This window comes from Protomyctophum parallelum (assembly GCF_964188405.1).
Source record: "Protomyctophum parallelum genome assembly, chromosome: 1".
Taxonomy (NCBI): Eukaryota; Metazoa; Chordata; class Actinopteri; order Myctophiformes; family Myctophidae; genus Protomyctophum; species Protomyctophum parallelum.
Genome location: NC_139697.1, coordinates 32,282,634 through 32,308,496, shown reverse-complemented (window position 1 = coordinate 32,308,496; position 25,863 = coordinate 32,282,634). Strand labels below are relative to the sequence as shown.

The following is a 25,863-nucleotide window of genomic DNA, read 5'->3' as shown; positions in this document are numbered from 1 at the left end:
ATAACACAGAGAGGACAGCTTTCATTCTGCGCTTTATTTTATTACACATTATTATAACACAGAGAGGACAGCTTTCATTCTGCGCTTTATTTTATTACACATTATTATAACACAGAGAGGACAGCTTTCATTCTGCGCTTTATTTTATTACACATTATTATAACACAGAGAGGACAGCTTTCATTCTGCACTTTATTTTATTCATGTGCTGGAGAGTAACTAACTATAAGTATACATTTACTCTGTATTCATGTGCTGGAGAGTAACTAAGTATACATTTACTCTGTATTCATGTGCTGGAGAGTAACTAAGTATACATTTACTCTGTATTCATGTGCTGGAGAGTAACTAGGTATACATTTACTCTGTATTCATGTGCTGGAGAGTAACTAGGTATACATTTACTCTGTATTCATGTGCTGGAGAGTAACTAAGTATACATTTACTCTGTATTCATGTGCTGGAGAGTAACTAAGTATACATTTACTCTGTATTCATGTGCTGGAGAGTAACTAAGTATACATTTACTCTGTATTCATGTGCTGGAGAGTAACTAAGTATACATTTACTCTGTATCCATGTGCTGGAGAGTAACTAAGTATACATTTACTCTGTATCCATGTGCTGGAGAGTAACTAAGTATACATTTACTCAAGTATAATGACAGTAAGGTGCCGCCATATTCGGTGCAAATGTACTTTAAGTTACACTAACGGGAAGCAATAATAATCGGTTCCCAAAGCATGGGAACCAATCTTTGATTTGATCCAGTTCAGTTGCATGCTACTAGCCCATGGGACAGCCCCCTTTATACGTACAAAGATGCGGAAATATACTAATGATAGCCAAAAAGTAGCTGAATAGAGTGTGTGTGTCATATCATCACTGATCAGGAAGAAAAGACACACACAATCCTCTCACACACACAATCCTCTCACACACACAATCCTCTCACACACACACACACACACACACACACACACACACACACACACACACACACACACACACACACACACACACACACACACACACACACACACACACACACACACACACACACACACACACACACACACACACACACACACACACACACACAGAAAGGGCGTTCACAGAAACATGTCAGAGCGAGGAGACTGTTCCCTCTCATCAGCGCCCCGCATATCTCATTTATCCACCAGGACCACCTGCTGCCAATCAAGCACATTGTCATAGGACAGCACTATAGCCATTGTCAGCCTGAATTAAAGCATATTGTGCGTGCGTGCGTGGAAAGGCTCTTTCTAGTTTGCTATCAAACACAGTGTCTTTGAAACCAATTGAAGCAACCTGCGGATCAATAAATGAAACTCAATTTTGACCCATTGTCTCAAAATGAGTGCCACAAGCATGTTATTTTCTCTCTGTCTCTCTCTCTCTCTCTCTCTCTCTCTCTTTCTCAAACAAGCTTTCCAGCTGGGCATTTTACAGCTCAGTACAGTGCAGAGGAAAACAGTACCTACTGAGCAATTAGCAAACAAACAAGAAAATAATCGTCTAATTAACAAATCATATACCTGGCCTCGTGTTGTTATAATTAACAACTGTAAAGTGCCTCTCGTTCTGTGTGTGTGTGCGTGTGCGTGTGTGTGTGCATGTGCGTGTGTGCGTGCGTGCGTGTCCTGCAGGCAGGCCTGCCTGCCGTGTGTATGTGCGTGTTTAATCTCTCTTGAGACCGAGCGGTCAATAGAGCAGGGCAGAGGAGTCATCTCTGGAGCCGCGCACAAAATGGCAGATGAAAACTCATTTTGTGTCAGTGTGCGTTCTCTTCTCTTTTCTCCCTCGCTCCTTCTTGTTCCCTCCATCCGCCGCAATCTCATCATCTTCATCTCACTCTCTCTCTCGCACAATGTCTCTCTCTTTTGAGGACAATTGTCGCAATATGAGGATTGAAGATTGAGACGGGGAACAGTGGCTTCCAGCCGTATCGGACGCAGAGATCAATATGGATGAAACCCTCCCCAGAGAGTGTGCTGACCTTTACCAGCCCCGCTGTATTGTTTAATGTTCCTCCGCTGCACTCTAATGGACACATCATCACATACTTCATCAAATCCCTCTCTCACCTTCTCTCCTTCCTGCACTTTATTTTTTTACAATATAAGTCATGGGCTCTCTCCTCTAGATGTAAGGCTGATAACAGCGGTTTGAGAAAAGGGCAGAGGTTGGACGTATATAGGGCTGGGAAATTAACTGGAAATGTATCCAATCTGACTTTTAGAACCAAATAACCAATTTCTCATGAATGGTTGATAGATTAATGGAGAAGCATATATTTTTTTTTTAACAACTAATTATATTACTCTGTATTACCACTCAGAAAGATATTCACACAATAAGAATACTGAATTTGAAAGAAAGAAGACATTCTGTTCTAAGTGTTGGAGATTGGAAGCGCTGTCAGAAGTCACTGAACGGCCCTGCGTACCACCTGTTTCCAATTTGCACATGTAGGAAGAAGCAGCAGCACAATGCGTTCATACAAAAATGAGTGCTGCCAAACTCCATGACCTGCACGAATATCTTGGCAGAAAGTAGCTCATAACATGGTGGATTTTTATGAAACAAATGCTTTGCAGGTTGAAAGAGGATGATGCAAGCTTGCCCTATAGTTGGTGAGTTAACAATGGTGAGTTTAACAATGTGTCTGTCTGTCTGTCTGTCTGTCTGTCTGTCTGTCTGTCTGTCTGTCTGCAAGCAATACATAGGAGCACCATAACAGTGTTGTTGAGCAGCCTGCACCACTCAGTTCACAGTACATAGGTGTGATTCTTCTTATTGCTCTTGGCCCGTCTATATTTTATATTTTGCGATTTTAACTTCCAGTTGGGCTCTCTCTCCTCTGTCTCCATGATTTTAACTTCCAGTTGGGCTCTCTCTCCTCTGTCTCCATGATTTTAACTTCCAGTTGGGCTCTCTCTCCTCTGTCTCCATGATTTTAACTTCCAGTTGGGCTCTCTCTCCTCTGTCTCCATGATTTTAACTTCCAGTTGGGCTCTCTCTCCTCTGTCTCCATGATTTTAACTTCCAGTTGGGCTCTCTCTCCTCTGTCTCCATGATTTTAACTTCCAGTTGGGCTCTCTCTCCTCTGTCTCCATGATTTTAACTTCCAGTTGGGCTCTCTCTCCTCTGTCTCCATGATTTTAACTTCCAGTTGGGCTCTCTCTCCTCTGTCTCCATGATTTTAACTTCCAGTTGGGCTCTCTCTCCTCTGTCTCCATGATTTTAACTTCCAGTTGGACTCTCTCTCCTCTGTCCCCATGCATTGTAACTTCCAGTTGGGCTCTCTCTCCTCTGTCTCCATGATTTTAACTTCCAGTTGGGCTCTCTCTCCTCTGTCCCCATGCATTTTAACTTCCAGTTGGGCTCTCTCTCCTCTGTCTCCATGATTTTAACTTCCAGTTGGGCTCTCTCTCCTCTGTCTCCATGATTTTAACTTCCAGTTGGGCTCTCTCTCCTCTGTCTCCATGATTTTAACTTCCAGTTGGGCTCTCTCTCCTCTGTCTCCATGATTTTAACTTCCAGTTGGGCTCTCTCTCCTCTGTCTCCATGATTTTAACTTCCAGTTGGGCTCTCTCTCCTCTGTCTCCATGATTTTAACTTCCAGTTGGGCTCTCTCTCCTCTGTCTCCATGATTTTAACTTCCAGTTGGACTCTCTCTCCTCTGTCCCCATGCATTGTAACTTCCAGTTGGGCTCTCTCTCCTCTGTCTCCATGATTTTAACTTCCAGTTGGGCTCTCTCTCCTCTGTCCCCATGCATTTTAACTTCCAGTTGGGCTCTCTCTCCTCTGTCTCCATGATTTTAACTTCCAGTTGGACTCTCTCTCCTCTGTCCCCATGCATTGTAACTTCCAGTTGGGCTCTCTCTCCTCTGTCTCCATGATTTTAACTTCCAGTTGGGCTCTCTCTCCTCTGTCCCCATGCATTTTAACTTCCAGTTGGGCTCTCTCTCCTCTGTCTCCATGATTTTAACTTCCAGTTGGACTCTCTCTCCTCTGTCCCCATGCATTGTAACTTCCAGTTGGGCTCTCTCTCCTCTGTCTCCATGATTTTAACTTCCAGTTGGGCTCTCTCTCCTCTGTCCCCATGCATTTTAACTTCCAGTTGGGCTCTCTCTCCTCTGTCCCCATGCATTGTAACTTCCAGTTGGGCTCTCTCTCCTCTGTCTCCATGATTTTAACTTCCAGTTGGGCTCTCTCTCCTCTGTCCCCATGCATTGTAACTTCCAGTTGGGCTCTCTCTCCTCTGTCTCCATGATTTTAACTTCCAGTTGGGCTCTCTCTCCTCTGTCCCCATGCATTTTAACTTCCAGTTGGGCTCTCTCTCCTCTGTCTCCATGATTTTAACTTCCAGTTGGACTCTCTCTCCTCTGTCCCCATGCATTTTTACTTCCAGTTGGGCTCTCTCTCCTCTGTCTCCATGATTTTAACTTCCAGTTGGACTCTCTCTCCTCTGTCCCCATGCATTTTAACTTCCAGTTGGGCTCTCTGTCTCCATGCACACATTTCTCTCCTCTGATGTGTGCATCCCTTCCAATCCCCAGTAAGGCTGATAACAGCGATTTGGACGAGGGCAGAGGTTGGAGGCATTGCTGGAACTGGACATTTTGCTCAAGTGGGAGCATGGCCTCTTCAGATTCGTTCCACTTTCGAGTGGTCCTTACCAAACAATTGGCTGATGGTGTCATCATATAGTAGGCTACATGCAGTGGCTGCATGATGACAAGCACTAATAGGGATGTTAACCAATTCACATTGAAATCACTAAATGCAACTAATATCACCACTCTATACAAAAGATCCTCTTTAGCTGATCTACAAGCTCACAATACCTTCAATACCTATAATCCAACACGCTGTAGGCTTGCAAATCTGCCGTTTTAGATACAATTATATCCAGTTAAACCGTGACGATGGCTCATTCACCAATCACAGTTCAATACATGTATTGGTTCAATACAGTTCAATTGATGAGTCGAGTTTTGTAAATCTCGGTCTGTGCTGTATGGGAGCATTACAGAGTCAGTGTTGCCCGTGACAGTGGCGAGGAAGGGTGGATATAAAACAGCGACTGTGTCATAGCACTACTGTGCAACACGTATATGACTTATGCAATAGCGGCAATATACTTCCAATGTGATGACCCATTGATCACGCCAGCGTGCCCGCTGACAGCATGAGGTGGAGAGAGCATGGGTAGGAATGAACGAGTCTTTCCTTATATATACTGTAGTGCAGGCAGATTCAAACAGGGCAGAAACAACTAAAGCAGTGGTTTTCAACCAGTCTGACCGGGGACCACCAGTGGTCCTTGAGAGGGTTCCAGGTGGTCCCGAGCTAAATGATGGAGAGTTGGTAACCAAATTACTTAATTTACAAGAAGTCTACACAATTGGAGATTGTTGAAGGATTGTTATTTTGATGGTTTGCCTGTTATCTCTCCTAATGGTACCACATGAGGCTCAATTTAGGCAAAATCTTATCAAATAGTGGTCGGTGGCTCAAATGGTGAATAAATAAAGGGCCTTGAGATGAATAGGGTTGAAAACCACTGAACTAAAGCATTGGATTTATGGTTGCAGCTTGTGGGATTTCAGCATTATGATTAAAGCACTTGAGCCGCATTATAACATCCTCTCCTGCCAACACTTCAGCAACACAGTAATTAATTAGAAGAACAAATTAATTAGACATTGATGAAGAGACTAGGAAGTATCCAAGACTGCCTACTGTACTGTACACACACACACACACACACACACACACACACACACACACACACACACACACACACACACACACACACACACACACACACACACACACACACACACACACAGTTAATGCCTCTGACACATCCAAAAGTGCAAAACAATGCGTTATTAACATCCCTGACACTGTGACACAAGCCCAGCTACAAGCCCACTTTGGAGGGTGTAGTGGCAGTTATGGGACATGCAGTCCAAAATGATTGTAAAAGCCACATCACATTGAAATCGCCACTCTTCCAACTTTAGTTATAGTTTCATCAAGTGGAACTATAAACGGGAGTTTTAAAACTGCCACACTAAAAATCCCATTCAAGTAATTGGAATTACGTAATGCTCTAGTAAAAGACACGATACGCTACTGAAATATAAAGTATACTTTAGCATACAAATGTGTATGTCAAAGAAAGTGTTTTTGTCCCGTTTCAGCTGATTGCCTTGAGGGATAAAACTCAAAAAGATAAAACAATGTTTTACCACAGGTCTCATCTAAGTGCCTATATGTATGTCTGCCCATACAAAGAGCCAATAAAGGACCATGTAAAAACGACAGCATCAACGTTCTATTGGACTGACTTATCCTCAGTTAGCTTTATACTTCCTATAGTAAAGCCTAGCAGGGGAACCTTGGTACAGAGACTACACACCTATACATATAATAAATAGATTTTACATTTGTACACTCTCAGAGTTACAAGGGTCCACTTCGACCCCTTGGTGGTCCCCAGACCTGAGATTGAGAACCAGAGATATAATATACAGTTGATCCTGTTAGCTGTGCAGACATGCATGTGATGTAGAAGATCACGCAGTGTGCCGGTGACGTGGGCAATGCATTCACTGTGGCCCACCGTTATCAAACCAAGGGCCGGCACTTTATCACAATAACATCGTTTATTTTATCACATTTATTATTTATTCGCAAAGACGGCAAGAAAATATCATTTTTACTTTAATGTAATAAATAGATTAGCGTTACTGTCAAGGAGGAACTGCACTGGAGAACGGATTGGGCTTCCTGCCGGGATTGCCCAACGGTGTGTAAAGGGAGTTGGCACGCGCTGCTGCCGGCACGGACTCACCCTTGTTGGTATGCAGCCAGTTGTGGAAGCATCGAAGGTCGCTAGCTACGTTTTGCAACACGCCATCCACAGGAACCATGTCTGACATGGTGACAAGGGTAGGGAGATGTGGACAAGGTTCCACAAAGTTTTTGACAGGCAAATACCTCGAATATGGATATTGTGATGATAGAAATAATGGAATAGAATTGAGTTTTCCTCAAATTAAAACATAATAGTGAAAATCCCTGAGGATTTCTAGTCTCACATCACGACAGTGACATACATATAGGCTATTGACATGCCCACTGCCCAGACCTAATGGCGAGGTCACTCAGCAGTTAGGTCGCTCACAGTCACAATCCAATATGTGGTTAGCCTGCGCTGGGTGGTAACCACTGCCTTACCAGCCCTAGGGCTGATACAGCCTATATCAGCCTCTCAGGCCTTTTATGCACGTCCCGTCACCCATGATAGATAAAGACAGGGGATGTGACTGTGACGGTTTCTCAACATCTAGTCTGGGCCTCGACAGTGCACGTATACAAATTGAACCTTTGTTGTTATCTACAATGAGAAATCCTCCCTGTTCATTTCACTCTGAGAGCGTGCAAAATAATATATTTTACATCTGTACGCTCTCAGAGATACAGACCATTAGGGTCCATTATATATATATATATATATATATATATACATACTGTATATAATCTATCTGTTTAAGCATGCACACAGCCTATCCGACATGCACACCAAAACAGGACTACTGAAGGAAGCAACAAAGGGTGGGTACGTGCATGCCAGAACTAAAAGTGCACGGGGGGCTGTGGGCGCACACGCCCACCCACCCACACCAACACGTGCGCGCGCACACACACACAAATGTGACTGATAAATAAAGCGTCATGCAGCACAATAAAGAGGTTTTGAGCCCTTACAAAGCAGCAGGACAGAGAAGGGGATTGGGAGAGAGCCAGCTAGAGCCACGGGCTCCTTTGTCAAGCTGAGCTGGGATTTATGCCTGCCGAGAAGAGCATGTGTGTGCGCGCATGCTAGTGTATATGTGTGCGTGTGTGTGTGTGTGTGTGTGTGTGCATTGCATATGGTAATATGTCAAACCAGCTGTGGGGAAATGGCACCCAGACATGCAGTAGCCTATAGTAGCATGAAAACATCACCGAACATAAGAGTGCTGACAGCTGTTTCTAAATGTTCAACATGCTAAAGACATGCGCACGCAAGCACGCACGCACGCACGAACGCACGCACGAACGCAGTGTTGGGCAGAAACCTCTCCATATTTGAGCTTTTCATGTATTATTTTTGAAAAAAACACACACACACACACACACACACACACACACACACACACACACAGGGTCGCGGGGACGGATAGACGGGCGTGATCGTGACCACCGTCGCCGGTGGGCTGCCATGGCTGCCATGGCAACACACCGTCTTGACAATGGGGGCAGGCACACAAGGGGATAATCACACCTTGCAGATCGGAGGGGACGTTAGGACAGAGAGAGAACGAGAGAGAGAGAGAGAGAGAGAGAGAGAGAGAGGGACAGGGGTGGAGGGAAGCAAGCACGAAGGAGAGGAACAGAAGGGGGGTCATAAATCACAGCATTCACACCCCATCCCACTGCCTGTCTCTCTGATGGAGAGGTGAGAAGAGCTTGCAGACTGCACGTGTCTGACGGCCAGGGGTTCAGAGGCAGTGAAGGGCAGATAGATACTTTATGCTGTACTCTGCCCGGCCTGTGTCCCCGCTCTACTTTCTTTGGTTTCTTAGTTTTAGTCGACTAAATATAATATTTTAGTTGAAAGTTTACTCGAAAGTGAATTTTGGTGGTGTTGTAATGGTTGATTTTAGACGTGGGGTTCAATTTTCGTCCATGCTAAACACCTTGGGCTCCGTTTTTGTCACCGCTAAACCCCTTATCCCTAAACTTCTTTGCCTTTTTTTTACTATTTTGAAAAACATTTTTGAATAGTTCAACTAGCCAAACTACATTGACAAGTTGTGAGTTGTAGACTTTAGGGATAAGGGGTTTAGCGGTGATGAAAATGAAGCCCCTTATCCCTAAACTACTTTTTTTTACTATTTTTTACTATTTTACTATTTAGAAAAACATTTTTGAATAGTTAAAATAGCTAATCTACAAGCTCACAATGTGTCGATGTAGATAACTATTCAAAAAATGTGCCGCCACCATACATCGCTCTATTTCACTTGAGGAAAACCCCTTACGTTTCCCTTGCCCTGCATGCTAATGCTAATGTGAGCATCGCATATTTAAAAGTGTTCAGAAGCATTAACATTGTAACCGTCAGTTATAGCGACGATTTAGTATTGAGCCCCTATAACATCGTCGGAGGGGAGGCGGACACATTGCTTGGTGAACCAATAGGGAGCCGGCGTCAGTTTCCAGCGCTTGAATCCGCCCCTCTAGTCCATGAAAAGCTTGGATATATACGTTCAGGCTAGCATGGTAGCAATGTCTTCAATCTCTACCATCCATGGAGGCAGAAGGAGGCAGGAAGGGGCACAGAGAGAGTGAAGTGCTATAGCTAGAGGTGGAGCCTAAAGAGGTGAAGTGACTCATTCTTTCAATTCTCCCTTTCCTTTCTTCCTTCCTTCGCTCAGCAGTATTTCTAGACACATGCAGCGCCGAAGGACCACCGCATGCGCTTGCGGTCTGTACATTATTAATGCACACACATGTAGCACTGGGTGCGTGCAGTCAAGTGTGCAGTCAAGCGTGCTAATGTCACTGTGTATGGCCATGCGTGCGTGGCATTGATTCCTCCTCCTGGTAATCAACTGTGAAAGCACTGCGTGCATCCCGCTAATCACACAAGTGTGTGCAATACACGGCTGCCCAGGACGATTTGGCACATCTGCATGCATTCAACAATGCACGCACTCACTGGCGTGTGCTCGTTCTCTCACGCGCCCACGCGCACACACGTGTGCGCGCACGCACGCACGCACACGCGCACACGCACACACAAACTTTGCTAATTGCTTATGGCTGTCCATCGATTTCGATGATGACGTTGCACCAAGCATGGGTTATTGAGGGGGGTTGCGACGGTGCCATTGCATGTGGCTATGCAGGCCAATGCGTGAGCCATATGGATTGCCACATGTGGGGTAGATAAAGTCCACACATGCAGCATGCTGGTGTCGCTGTTAAATTCTCAGAGGAGTATGAGCTTGTCGGTGGGAGGTGTTCCTTCAATGGCGGAATTTAGGGAGGCATCGAATGTGTCTTTGCTCATGGGGTCTGCATCCAGGGTTGGGGCATAGGTGGTGAGTGGTACACGCCACGTCATGAGCCGTTCACTAATACCCTTCGGAGACTCATGGGATCTTGTGAAGCAGGCTTGCGTGCACACACACACACACACACACACACACACACACACACACACACACACACACACACACACACACACACACACACACACACACACACACACACACACACACACACACACACACACACACACACACACACACACACACACACACACACCCTAACTGTACTCTACTGTACTGTACACACATTGTCCTTCATGCACAATCTCACACACATTGCAAACTGCATCCGTGTGAAAAACTTTGTCCATTATAGTGGCCCATGCAGGGAGGCAGGACCGATGCCAGGAATTTTCTGGCCAGACCGGCTAGTGTAATAAAGAGGCCCGCACAATCTAACACTCTATATGGGCTAAAGCCCCACATACATATCTTTAATAGACAGACAACATTGCGATCCCTTAGGATCTCCGTCAGCCCAAAGCGAATGTACCTTATAATAGGATCACGCGTGTGATCATCTATCTATTAGTACTATGGGAGCCCAATGAAGTCCCGGGCCCCATGAATCACTGCAGTGAGCCACGGCATGCAGCCCAGGGCCGGAGAAAACAGCGTGTACGTCGAGCATGAGAGAGAGCGTGTGGAGTATGAACCGTGTACCAGGAGGATCTTTAGGAGAGAGAAACTTTAGCTCTCCCTTTGTGGAGAACGGGCAGGGAGAAAAATTACTACGCAATTTTCAAGCCTATATACACGTGTGTGTGCACACGTGTGCGCACAGACACGCAAACACGCACACGCACACGCACACACACACACACACACACACACACACACACACACACACACACACACACACACACACACACACACACACACACACACACACACACACACACACACACACACACAAATAATATTTTATTTATGGAGAACATACATATTATGGACCCTTGTGTATCCGTTCCTGTTCTCACACCAGACCAAAAGCCATTATGAGTCTGTGTTTGGTTTAATGCTCAGCTCCCTGCCGCGACTATAATAGTCCACTCTGAGTTTCACTTTGGACGAGTCATTCATGGAGTCCTCTGAGATAACGTGCTCTCTGGGGTTAAATAAACCAAACATGGACGCCGCCAGGCTGTCCCCCCACACACTTGTCCATTTGGGGTGCTCTACGTGGCTTCCTTACAAATGGGAGGGAAACGGGCGGTATTGGTGTGCAGAGCGCCGACTAATACCCGTGGTTTGAGATGTGCAACCTGGTGAGAGCAAAGGGACTTCACGGTTCTCAGGAACCTGGGATTCACGTTCTGATCATCTGTTATGGCATTAGTTTGCACATATACAGTATGTCCAAATGTATTTATTAACAGTATTCATTGTAGCTAATTATATTATTATTTATGACAACTTGAATTCAAACATGACTTTTTTTGTTATTTATATGGCATAATTATATATTGAATGCTTAGCCTACACTTCACGGTGCATTCTTTTTTAAAGGTTTGTGATTTTGTCATATTTATATATTAGAATTAGAATTAGTATTAGTAACCCAAATGCTGTTATGTCAAATTGCTCTTCTCTCTGGGGGCATAGCCAATATGCCCATGTAAAAATATGCATGGCCATTACCATATAACCTAGAGTAGTGGTTCTTAAAGTGGGGGCAGCAAAAAATGTCCAATGATCAGATAGAGACCATACTACAGATGGTCTCTATCGTCGTCTACTTAACCTCGCGCAGGGACGTGCAGAGAGTATTTAGAGGGGCAGGGGCTGAAATCCTGTAAGAGGGCACCTTTGGACCAAAAAAATTCAAAAATAGCAGATCTACAAGCTCGTGTCGTGCTGCGACATGTTGAGGGCTTGTAGATCAGCTATTTTCGGGGCGCAACCCAGCACTCTTTTAGCTAGTGGAGATACTGTGTTCAAGTTCAGGAGACTTCGGGGAAGAAAATAAAAACTCCTAGAATGCTGGCATGGAAAGGTGGGGCCTTTTTCACATGTTGCCCCGGTAACAAGATGTACACATGCATGCACTACAGTGGGGGGGACATGCGACAGGCCAACAGCACGCACACCAAGGCCCGCCCCCGCTCGATCGTGGCTGGGCCACCAAAAAAAAGGTTGATATAAGGTGATATTTTAATTAAGTGAAATTACTGACTATACCTTTAAATCTGCAGATCCAGAAGCTCACAATACATGTGGCGCGTTGTGAGCCGTCAGATCACGATTTTCAACTAGCTAAATGATAAAATAAGGCTCATGGTCAACCATTAGGCCTATTGTCCAATATCACAGATTTTTACACAGTGATATTATTACTAAATTCCAACATACGAGCACTTCTTTCACACATACTCAGGTGCTACGACAATGTGCTCCTCTATTGAAGCAAGAATGTACTGCTGTGTTGCCGTGGTAACCTGCTACCATTGTACAACATAGAACATACAACCTATAATTATGTAGTGATGATCATCCTACAAACTGGATGTCTTATTGCAGGACGTCTTATACTGGTAAACTATAATTGTCCTGTGTATTATTCATATTAATGAATCAATGCGTCAAAGAAATTATCGCATATCTTTGGGCAGTATGATGGATATATAAGTAACCACAAAGAAAAGTTATAAATATAGCTATAGCCATAATCCGTTCGCAGGAAACAACCCTGAGGTTTTGCCCACCTGGGCCTCAACCTCCCGGTGAGACTAAGGTGCTATTTACACGAGGATGGTGTTCATATAAAACGTCAAAATAAAGTATAATTTGCTGCTGTCATTTAGACGAGAACCGTGTTCTCAGGAGGTGAAAATGCAACGAAGTGAAACCGCCTCCCAGAGTGCAAATCTTTGAGAACGCCGTTTCCTATGGTCTCCATATAAACAGGCAAAACGGTGAATCCGCAAAACGTATGACATCATGGCTCACGTTGGCTCACAGCGCATATGTTTATTACATTGATGCAGAGCAATATCATTATGATATAATGGAGTTCCTGAACAAGCCTCCCTCCTCGCCTACAAAGTGCTGCTCATCAGCGATGTTGAATGTAAAACCATGATGTAAATAAAAAGCCTTGTGATAGACGGCAGCGTTTATTTAATAAATATATATCATCCCGTGGCGCGCCCAGAGCAGTGTTGCGCCGCTTGCGTCTTCTTCTTGTACGTGGGTGACCTGTCTATTTGGCAGCCCGTTATCGCCACCTAGCGACAGTATAGCATAATAGCACATTATATCATAACGTGTGCGTTCTCGTGTAAAGGGTAAGAAAAAATGAGAACGCAACGGGACTTTGACGTGTTATATGGAGATGGTCGCCGTCTAAAAGAGGCCTAAGAGCCTCTGAAACCTCCTCAACCCACGGCCCACACCCCATGGCCCAGCAATGCTGTCCACTTCTTTCAAGCTATTTTAGTACGGAGGATCAGTGGTCACGCACGCACGCACGCACGCACGCACGCACGCACATTCTTTTGTGCTTTGCAGCAGTAACAAGTATCACCTCAATCTAAAGCGGAATGCGAAGGCAGAATCAGATTTGCTGCAACCTGCTGTTTCTTTGGCCCGGCGGGGTGGAGGGAAGGAGCCAGGTGAGGAGAAACGATAACAGGGCAGAAAATAGGGGTGGAAGCCCAACGGAAAACGGAACGGACCAACGCATCAGCCACGCAGCTATAGGGAGAGCAGATCATAACCTCCACTCAACCACAGCAAGCCCGCAACTAATGGAGATCCAATAAAGCATTGTGGAATGAACAGGGGGGCATAATATGCTGTACTGCGATATTAGGTTGAATGGTTATGCTGGCTATAAAGTGGTTCACTGGTACTATTTATTACCTCTGTTATATCTCTCCCTGCTCGGTGCTGTTCAACCTCCCTCTGTCCCGTGGTGCACTCTGTACTGGTGTATTGGTCTGGTCTGCAGTGTTGATTTCGTCGACTAAAACTAAGATGAAAAATGTACCTCTTTTCCACTGATGAAAACTAAATGGAAACTAAATAAAAACTAAGCTATGATGACTAAGACTAAATATACTGACAATTTAGTCAACAAATAAAAACTAGACAAAAATTTTAGGAAGGGACTATTGGACAAGAGATCCAGTATAAGTAATTTTTCGATTAGTTGCATGCTGAAAATAGCCGATCTACAAGCTCACAACGCGTCGCAGTAGATCAGCCATTTTCAGCAAGTGTAAAATCAGTCATGGCGACGGCATCAAGGCCCACCAAAAAACGTTTTGTTCGACTAAATCAACTGTAGATTTAGTCGACAAAAATCATATATTTAGTCGACTAAAACTAGACTAACACTAAAACATTCCAGGTGACTGAAATGTGACTAAAACTAAATGAAAACTATCAAGAGACTATGACCAAAACTACAATTTGCTGCAAAAAACAACACTGCTGGTCTGGTGGGGGGCCCGTCCTAAGTAGCTTGCACCGGGGCCTGCTGTTACTACGTTATGCTGCCACCTCTTTAGCTGTTCTAAAATCATGGTAAACCATGGCCTTGTGTGGCTTATATATTTTTAGAAAACTGTTTACGACATAGAAGAAAGGAAGGACACCCGCACACCGCCACTTGCTAGGTTCACGAGCATTTATTTACAGAGCAGAGCAGCGTTTCGGTCTTGCAACCTTCCTCAAACCTTCCGCTTAACAAACCCTGAGGAAGGTCGCAAGACCGGAACGTTGCTCTGCTAGTGGCGGTGTGCGTGTGTCCCTCCTTTCCTCTACGTTGTATGCCTCGTCACCATCGCACCTGCTCCAAATTGTCAACCGGGTGTGCGGAAGCCATCTCTCCATAAGAAAACTGTTTACAAAACCATAGACCCCCATCCAAAAGTAAAAAAACAAACCCATGTGAAGTGAGGGGCGCTCGTATCATCATACATCACCTCATTCCAGCCAATCGCAATTTTTCCTCTTTATCCTCAATACGTACTTTGCTCAGCCAATCAAATCATCGCTATAGGGTGCTCAGCCAATCAAATCATCTCTAAAATTCACACAAACAGATCTGGGCATAGGAGGGGCTAGTGCCCCCAAACAAAAGTGAAATTTAAGTAAAAAAAAAAAAAAAACTGCGAATGCATGGATGGTCATGAATGGTACCCATATCTGCCTTTGTTTTAAAGTGATTTGCTAAACCTTGCACATACGCAGCACAAAATGGAGCACTGGGATAAAAAACGAACTTGCGAGGGGCAATACATCCATTAAGGTAAACAAGATGTTGGTGCAGTGAGACTGATACATGCGGCCCAGATATGTGTTTATCAAGTATTTTACAACAGCACGCAGTCAATCAAAGCAAGGAAACTATCCGTTTTATAAAGACAGAGAGACAGAGAGACAGACAGACAGACAGATAGACAGATAGACGGACAGATAATTGTTCGACGATAATGATTCAATGACCGTTTGAGTTTCATATTCTTCTCCTGCCTTAAGACGTTTTGAGAGAATAAAGGTTTCGTGCATTTTATGCGCGCGCGCACGCATGCATGCACGCACGCCATGCTCTGGGCTGCTAGGGCTCAGGTTCATTTATTTTTTGTCCCAGAGGGGCGATTTGGTTTACAGCAAGGCATAACACAGGCAGATAACATGAATCACATAAAACACAGTAAAAAAGCACATGGTACACATAGAACAATAAAACAGGATGGCAGTTAAAGGTATCAGTGTAACATTGAAAAACTGTTGTATAAAGAATTCCTACAAGCGAGTCAGGTGACAAGTTACCTCCTCCTCCTATCGGCATTTAGAGCCTGGATAGACACCGGCACTTAGGAGAACTTATACCTATTGCTTTTGGCAAGTACTTGGCCATGACCAACTTCATCATCACCAAGCAAGCTGACTATGATGGAGTCGTCAGCGTATTTGATAATAAATCTGTTGGCATGATGACTAACACAATCATTTGTGTATAACATATACAAGAAGGCAGACAGTACGCAACCCTGAGGTGAGCCGGTAGAAGATGATAATAGGTTGGATACAATTCCATTTACTTTTAACCTGTTGTGATCTATTGGTAAGAAAGTCGAGGATCCAACCTACAGGACCTGCATCTAGACAGAATAAATGTACAAGTTTGTCTGCCAGAACATGAGGCTGAATTGTATTAAACGCTGATGAAAAATCTACAAAGAGCAGCCTGGCGTGCTTCTTACTACCATGCATCTCCCCTTATCCCATTCTGACCTGAGATCAGATTCATACAAGGTTTCCACTGGACACGCACTGGTCTGATTAACCCATTCTGACCTGAGATCAGATTAAAAAAATGTCAGTCGCTCTTCGATTTTTCAATAGCTAAAGCACGACATGATGCTAACACCAAAATGGGTTCCCGTTCAGAATGGGTTATATATGTTCCCTCATGGCACCCCTATATATGCCAGGGGCTAGTATATGTATTCATGTCATAATAGCCAAAGACGTGTGCCAGAAAAATAAAAAATAAATAAAATAAGTATTTTATGAGCTCTGACTGCTGAACAAAGCATGGGAAGGGTTTTGTTTTGTTTTCTCACTGGTATGAAAAAAAAAGAAAAGGATTAATAACTGAACGAATACTTTTGAAAAAATATGGGGCAGGTTCTTTGAGGTTCTACCTTCAATATCTCCTCTGGGTTGATTTAGTTTGAGTTTTTATTTATATTGTTATTTTCATGTATTTATACGAGTTGTTGCTGTCAAGAGGTATTGTGTACAATACAGAGTAATGAGAGCTGTGTAGTTTTCCTTTCTGGGGTTGGGGTGGCGGGTGGGTGGGGGGGGGGTTGTTTTTACTGTTTTTTGTCTTTTCTTTTTTGAGTTTGTCTTGTCTTGTTTAAAAAAATAAAAAATAAATCATGATTCTGTAACTCATTGTGGTAAATATCTGCATTATCAATAAATAAATCTTTAAAAAAAAAATAACTGAACGAATCAGAATGTGCCTTAAAAATATAATAATAATATACCGAGGCTGCCAGGATTGTTTCATTACCTTTGGAGCGTACGCCGAAGTATTTGCGCCTTTGATGCATGAAAATCCCCCTGAAAATAGTTCCATGGCTTGTTGTCGAAGAGAAAAATATGCCACTGTCAGTGAGAGCTGCTGTAGTCCAGTTGAAACTACCATTCACTTGCATTGAACTCATTTTCCCAGAAGCTCTTGCAGCCCAGAGCACGGGTCGATTTCCAGTTTGGTCATCATAACACGACGGCCTCGTCACCAGGTCCGCAACAAATCCGCTATTTCTTTTTCATTATTAAAAAACAGCGAATTAAACACATAAAACAAATAGCGGGTTTAGCGCATTACGCAGGGGAGAAACATAGGATAAACAGCGTGGAAAGCGTGGGTTATGCAGTAGACCTGTTAAACCTCCCCAGCCATCTCTAGAGTGAGACGGATAGATAAGGTGAGGCCATAACCGCGGTGGGGGACAGCATTCTGCAAAAGTGCAATCTTCAGAGCCCATAATTGTAGAGTGCTTTATAGGTAGTAAAAAAGAAAGGATGGCTGGCGATACAGCAGTAACCCTGACACAACAACTACAGGCACCCAACCAACCAGGAGGGAGTGGTAGAGAGAGAGAGAGAGAGAGAGAGAGACACCTCTCTTCTATCGTTTATGCCTCCATCGCCTCCTCTGCAGTTATTAACTCTCATCAATATAACCCTGGCCTCTATTTGATCTCTTTGCCCCTCTCCCTGCACTCTCTCTGTCCCCATATTTTTCTGTTGCTCTCTCTCTCTGAATGCTGAGCCCGAGACAGGCCTAAGGCCTTGACCTGGGGAGGTGAAACAGTAGTTCAATGATCCAGACAGTGCAGATTTAACGCACGCACGCACGCACGCACGCACTAACGTGAGAGAGAGAGAGAGAGATCCTCTTTACAGGGCTCAAGGACTGCCACTGTGCCATCAGTTTTGAGATTAAACTGTCTCCATCTCTCCTTTCATCTCTCTCTCTCTCTCCTCACGCTGTCAAATCTCGAGCATCAATATGACTCTGAGAGTGCAGAAATGGGTCAATTTGCACACTGTCAGAGTGAAAACGATGCTCAGGACTGTACAGTTCACCCTCGAGTGCCAGGGAATTTAGCTCAAGGAGAGAGAAGGTGTTTTCCGGTACGACCGCCTGTATAAATAACTGAGGGCAGTCAGGCAACGAGGCCAACGTTACACATTATAATAATATTATTTTATATGATTCATTATAATAGTATTATTTACTTACTTACATACAAAGCCGTATTTAGGTCCAATGGAGCTCAGCCTCAGACTGGTGGATAAAAGTATACTCCATTGTTTAAGTAAAAGTATCAATACTGCAATATAAAAAAACACTCCGTTACAAGTACAAGTTCGGAATTCAAAATGTACTTGAGTAAACGTATAAACGTATTGGCATCAAAGTACTCATTGTGTCTCATTTCAAGTTTTCAAATGTATAAAAAATATTTCGGTAGGTCGCGTTTACTATGAAAACCTGCATTTCCGTGTGCGTCGCGTCACGCCTCGTGTCACCATATATGGTCACGCCTCGTGACATCACGCCACACCACCATATATGACACTGACCTCATCAAAGAGAAGGAGATGTTTTATTTAGAAGGATGACACCGTTTCGACCCCTTATGGGTCTTCGTCAGGTCATACCAGCCAATGGGGATTTAATGTTTAATTCATGGACATTTTTGCTTCTTTGGGAAATGTTTTTTGTAAAACAGAGTTCTGACATCATTCTGACATCACTTCTGACCGCGATATAAGTGCGGTGCCCAGCGTTGAGTCGTTCAGACCCACGTTCTAGAACCGCCACAAAAGTCCTCTGTCCAGGCTCTGGGCAGGGTCCCTGTCCAGGCTCTGGGCAGGGTCCCTGTCCAGGCTCTGGGCAGGGTCTCTGTCCAGGCTCTGGGCAGGGTCCCTGTCCAGGCTCTGGGCAGGGTCTCTGTCCAGGCTCTGGGCAGGGTCTCTGTCCGGGCTCTGGGCAGGGTCTCTGTCCAGGCTCTGGGCAGGGTCTCTGTCCAGGCTCTGGGCAGGGTCTCTGTCCGGGCTCTGGGCAGGGTCTCTGTCCAGGCTCTGGGCAGGGTCCCTGTCCGGGCTCTGGGCAGCGTCCCTGTCCGGGCTCTGGGCAGGGTCCCTGTCCAGGCTCTGGGCAGGGTCTCTGTCCAGGCTCTGGGCAGGGTCCCTGTCCGGGCTCTGGGCAGGGTCCCTGTCCGGGCTCTGGGCAGGGTCCCTGTCCGGGCTCTGGGCAGGGTCCCTGTCCAGGCTCTGGGCAGGGTCTCTGTCCGGGCTCTGGGCAGGGTCTCTGTCCGGGCTCTGGGCAGGGTCTCTGTCCAGGCTCTGGGCAGGGTCCCTGTCCGGGCTCTGGGCAGGGTCTCTGTCCAGGCTCTGGGCAGGGTCTCTGTCCGGGCTCTGGGCAGGGTCCCTGCCCAGGCTCTGGGCAGGGTCCCTGCCCAGGCTCTGGGCAGGGTCCCTGCCCAGGCTCCCCGGGTGCCACTCTAGTAATAATAAATTAAAAACAAAAACAAATAAAATGTGTCCGGGACCCACAGAAATGTGTCTCGACCCAGTGTACTAGAGGATATACTGGGCCTGTGCTAAGGGACTTAGAACAACATATGCTTAACTAACTTCCTGTCTTATCAAAACAACTTGAGCAGGAGATGAGAGAGAGCCTCTGCCCTAGATATGGACGCGATTAAAGCAGTGCGTGTGCGTGTGCGTGCGTGTGCGTGCGTGAGCGTGTGCGTGCGTGAGCGTGTGCGTGCGTGCGTGCGTGCAGTACCTGATAAAGTAAGAGAGAGCGGGAGATGGAGATTAAGTGAGACAGAAAAACACCGCTCAGCATGTGAGCTTCAATCCACAAAATGCTGCTCCTCAACCAGCTGCTCAAGATAGAACAGAACACTCGCCTCCACACGCAAGCACGCACACGCACGCGCACACACACACACACACACACACACACACACACACACACACACAGTACCGAGTGTTGCTTATATGTTATGCTGAGCAGTCATTTTAGCAATAGGCATGCTGGCAGGAGAAGTACTTTAAATGTTTTATTATTATATAAATATATATTCTAATGTGGAAGCACCCTCATGCCAAATTCCTGCAGTCACAATTTCTGCTCATGGCGTAGTAGCCACGTAACAGCTTGGAAATGGACTCACTCCAAGATGGTAAATGTTGCTGTCAAAGTGGATGCCCTGCAGTCAAAGTGTTCAGAGGGAAGCATTTGAAACGTATAGGCCTATGAATTTAGGTAGATTGCCCCCTCTGGCTGGAGAGGTCACATGGTCAACTGCAGAGTCGTCATTTCATTTAAAAAAAAGTAGAGGTTTGCAGAAAATTGAGCACCTAAGCCCATATTAAAATAAATATCTAAAGTATGCCGTGAGTTGTGAATTGTAAAACAATATATATATATCACACCCGTGTGAACCGAGCGGTGCATGCAGGTTGCTCAACAAAACAACTGGCTGGCTGCAGTTATAGTTACAGTAGTGCTCAGTGTGAATGGCCCTTTTAGGCTGCTCCACAGTGCCACTTTAGGTCACCCAGCAGTATTGCAGTTGTTCGACCGACTGACAGACCGACCGACAGACAGACCGACAGACACACCGACCGACCAGGGCCAGGCATTGGGGCGGTAGAGGCACCGCTCAAAAACATTCAGAGGTGGAGGAAATATTTATAAATGACCTGAATGTATACTGTATAGGTTAAATGTGAAAACTGGCAATTGCCACCCCCTGGAATCCAAAATGGTGCCCCTTGTAGAGTGGCTGGAGCACAATGGTTACCTTGGCTGTGGCTATGTGTGCGCATGTGTGTTGTCATATTGCGCTGTGCGTTCTTAACACTGGATGGTGTTTCAGAACCACGGACAGCGCCGTTCGCTGTAGTCTATGTACATGTTGTTTCAGAACCACGGACAGCACAGCTATGTATATGTTATTTCAGAACCACGGACAGCACCTCTATGTATATGTTGTTTCAGAACCACGGACAGCACCACTATGTATATGTTGTTTCAGAACCACGGACAGCACCTCTATGTATATGTTGTTTCAGAACCACGGACAGCACCGCTATGTATATGTTGTTTCAAAACCACGGACAGCACCGCTATGTATATGTTGTTTCAGAACCACGGACAGCACCACTATGTATATGTTGTTTCAGAACCACGGACAGCACCTCTACGTATATGTTGTTTCAGAACCACGGACAGCACCGCTATGTATATGTTGTTTCAGAACCACGGACAGCACCGCTATGTATATGTTGTTTCAGAACCACGGACAGCACCACTATGTATATGTTGTTTCAGAACCACGGACAGCACCTCTATGTATATGTTGTTTCAGAACCACGGACAGCACCTCTATGTATATGTTGTTTCAGAACCACGGACAGCACCTCTATGTATATGTTGTTTCAGAACCACGGACAGCACCTCTATGTATATGTTGTTTCAGAACCACGGACAGCACCTCTATGTATATGTTGTTTCAGAACCACGGACAACACCGTTCGCTGTAGGCTATGTATATTTTATTCATATTCATGTTCAGGTGGTCATTTTAGAAGTAGTTCTCGAGTTCAGAAAGTGTGGGAACACTGTGTTAAACGGTGTCATTCTATTTGATGGAACACATGTCCGGCCGGGGAAATTCCCCTCTGTCAGGTGAAAAGAAGCAGCTTGGACTCCTCATGCATAGAAGGAGGCATGAGGTCAGTCCGCTGCCCCCCCAGGTTGGCAGAGGAAGTGTAGCGCCCAGGATTACATTAGATAATTGTCACTGGGTGAAAAGAAAACTGGGTTACAAAATCGTGGGATAAAAAAAAAAAAAACATCAATGTCAATGTTGAGCCCTGCCGCGCAATCCGCTATGCTCAGAGATAAACTGTACCTGACTACATCCCAAGCCCCGTCTCCAACATTATTGCCAGGCTTCTAAACGCTCCTGTCACCAAAAGACACGAATGCGTCTCCTGGAGCACACCGTGTCCCTAATACTGTAACTACAGTATATAACTCACAGATGCACCCATTCTCAACCTTCCCTTTCCATCTAGGCCTTTCTAAACCCTGCGCCTTTACTCACTCTTGCTACAGCAGGCCTTAACCACCCCTTTTCTCCTCTGTGCCCTTTCTCGCGCTCACCCCTCAATTACTCGCTCACAATGCCCTCCACCGTCTGCCAGCTCCGGTCATACCTGGTGGGAGAAGAAACGCTATAGGTCCCTCTGTGTGAAATTAGCCATCCCTTTTTCCCCACCTCCCTCCCTCCCTCCCTCCCTCCTCTCCCGTCTCCTCCGCCCTGGCCGAGCTGTAATTTACATCGCCTGACACAATGAACTTTGCCCACAACGCTCACCGCCAGCCTCTGAACTGGGATAACAGTGAACAGGGCGCACCGCTGTAGAACACAAACAGAGGTCCACACACCCGTCTTTTTCCATTTGCCTGCATGAAAGTGGAGGCTCCAAGTGAATAATACGTTTTGAAAGGAATCAAAGTGCATCATCGCTCCACGAATCCCTTTCAGGTCCGGTCCAGAACTACCTTTCAGGAGTTCTTTGCAATAGGACGAATTGGCTGCAATCACTTCCAACACAGAACATTTGTGTCACCTCCCGGCAAGAAGATGACAGAATAATCACCAAACGGCAAAAAGATGTTGACTGAGTCAGCAAAGCAATCCAGCAAAAAGCTTTGTCGGACCCCAAAATGGGTAAGGGTATCTTAAGGCTGCACATTCCCAGTCACCATGTTTTCATTCTAATCACAAAAGATGGGGGAAGAAAAAAAGACATCCGAACAAGGGAACGCCATGAGCAATATTGGTACAGGAGCATCTTATACAGTGACTCAGACTCCCTTAACACTCAATACACACATTAAGGGAATGTGATGTTCAATCTAGTCTGAGGAATGTACAACAGTGGGAAATATGACGATCAGAGAGAATGCAAGCATACATCTCTCGACAGATAAAACAAGACTACGTTTGTGTGAATAAACAAAAATGTCTTCCAGCATTATATTTCTTATGTCGGGGCATAGACACTGCACACGTAATCGCTATCGATTTGGAAAATCAAACTACTAGCTGCAGCAAATTAGACCTTTCACTCACCCTGCTAGCTAGTCGAGAAATGCCTTCCCATTTCCCCCCTTGCATAGCCCTTAATCTGTATATACTGTATCCATACCCCTCCACATGCTGTATCCTGTGATCCTTATTGATAGCTGTGTGTATACTTGTATATGCGTGTGTGAGTGTCTGCAGCTTTTATGCACTACAATGCCTGGTAGGCTGAGAGCACATCGTTGTATTTACATGACATGAGAAGAAGCTGCCCTGCCGTAGAAAACAAAGGTCTGTAAATCCAGCACAGCCGTGTCTCTCATCCTGCAGTCCTTCACAATATCTTATTGATTAGAAATCAAACGCTACTTTTCCTTCCCTCTTCGTGGCTCGCTTTTAGGTTTTTATGCTGTGGCAGTCACTTCATAGCCCCCCCCCCCCCCCCCCTCCTTCTCCCTCTCTCTGTCTCTGTCTCTGTCTCTCTCTCTCTCTCTCTCCCTCTTGCGCCACCATAAGTCAGTCCTCAGAACCCCCAGCGTCAGCCAAATGCCGCTCTGATTAATCACTTGATTACTTCTAATCGATGATGCCATTGATAAATGTCGCTACTCGACCAAAACGAAGACCTCCTTGGAGGACCCAGTGTGCGGAACGCCGGTCGCGAGCGAGCGCCTGAACGAGCATGCGTCTCCATCAGTCTCCCTAAACGTCGCCTCGACACTGATCGCAGAGAGCGCACAGTTCCTCGCTGTGGGAGAAGTCAAAGCCAACCATGGCTAGCAGCTAGGCTTTCACCCTGCAGGCTATCCAGCTGTGTCCACCAAGAAGGACTGGCTCCATTTCACCCAGGCTATCCAGCTGTGTCCACCAAGAAGGACTGGCTCCATTTCACCCAGGCTATCCAGCTGTGTCCACGTCCAAGGACTGGCTCCATTACTTACTTACTAGGCCCATATAGGCCATCGACGACTCTTCTCCATCCAACATGGTTTTGGGCCCCCTCTCTTCCGCCTCCCCTGGGGGTTCCACGTCAGGGCCTCCCCTGGGGGTTCCACGTCAGGGCCTCCCCTGGGGGTTCCACGTCAGGGCCTCCCCTGGGGGTTCCACGTCAGGGCCTCCCCTGGTGGTTCCACGTCAGGGCCTGGCGCGTTATACTAGCTGCCGCTTTCCTCAGGGTGTGACCGATCCATCCCCACTTTCTCCTCAGGTCCGGATCTGTTTCTCCACCGGCTCCTTCCTGACTCCCACACATTTTCCTGATTTTGTTTGGCCCATTGTTCGACCGTATTTGCTCCTGCACCTCTGCTTGTTTGCTTGCTTTCCTCACAGCCCATGTTGTTTAGAGTTATTGGGTACAAGACAAACGGAAAATGGATTTCAACGCAAATACAGTCAATCTTCCGGCGCAGGTGTTCCTGGCAGATGTTTTGGTAACCTTCATGCGGCTGTGGTGCGCTGCCAGTCCCAGAGACAGCGTGAACAAACAGCACAAACAATCAGAGCAATGAGCACTCGACACGCACATCACTGGGTCTCCAGCTCAGAGACTTTCCATGCACTTCAAAGATGTGTACGCATTGGAACATGAGTGCACACTCAACCTTGCGCACATGCACTCACGCTCGCGTGCACACAAGCACACACATGCACGCACACACACACACACACACACACACACACACACACACACGCAGAGAGAGAGAGAGATAAGTCCATACAGGCAATAGGTTGCCAAGTCAATCTCTATCTCCATGGGTGGTATCTGCAGGGGAGGGTCATCATTATGTGGAAGAAAAACACTGAGAGTGAGAGATACCGAGATGAGCTTCAGACTGAATGAGGCCTCGGCTGTCTCCCACTGAGAGCGTGCATGGTACTGTATGCATGTCGCCGTGTGTGCGCATGCGCATGTGCACGTGCATGCGTGTGGATCACTGAGAAACTGAAAGGAAAGATACTAGCTTGAGAGAGAGCGTTAAGCCGATTTATACCGTGTCGCCCAGCGGCGCACGCCGCTGAAAATAGCTGACCTACAAGCTCACAACGCACCGCATCCATGGCGCAGTGTGAACGTGTAAATCTGCTACTTTTGCCACGTGACACCTGTAGTATGACAGAGCATAAATCAAGAGAAAAGAGAGCAAGAGAGAGAGAGAGAGAGAGAGAGAGAGAGAGAGAGAGATGAGGCTCATTCCAGGTATTAAAACACATTTCTACAAATAACATTTGTACATAGAAATACAAGTTTAAGAAGCTCTCCATCTGTATCCTCTCGGCTTGTTTACCAAGGCTGAGTGCTCCTCTGGTGTTGTAGGACCTAATGAGCTTAAATGTCTGCAGTCAGGCCGGGTGAAGTACACACACGACGCCATATCAGAGCCAATTTAGGAGCGTGTGGAGCGTGTGCACGAGTTCAACGTGTCCCCGTTAATTGTGGTCCCATTCTCCAGATCAAATCTGGGACAATCCTTTGTTATTGGGGGAGTGACATTAAAACATCTTATATAATA

General features: G+C 45.7%; 1 protein-coding gene across 1 annotated transcript in view; it reads right to left on the bottom strand.

Annotated features, from left to right (window-relative positions):
- Nucleotides 1–25,863, bottom strand: part of adgrb2 (adhesion G protein-coupled receptor B2) — a 347,282-nt gene that overhangs the window by 205,893 nt on the left and 115,526 nt on the right.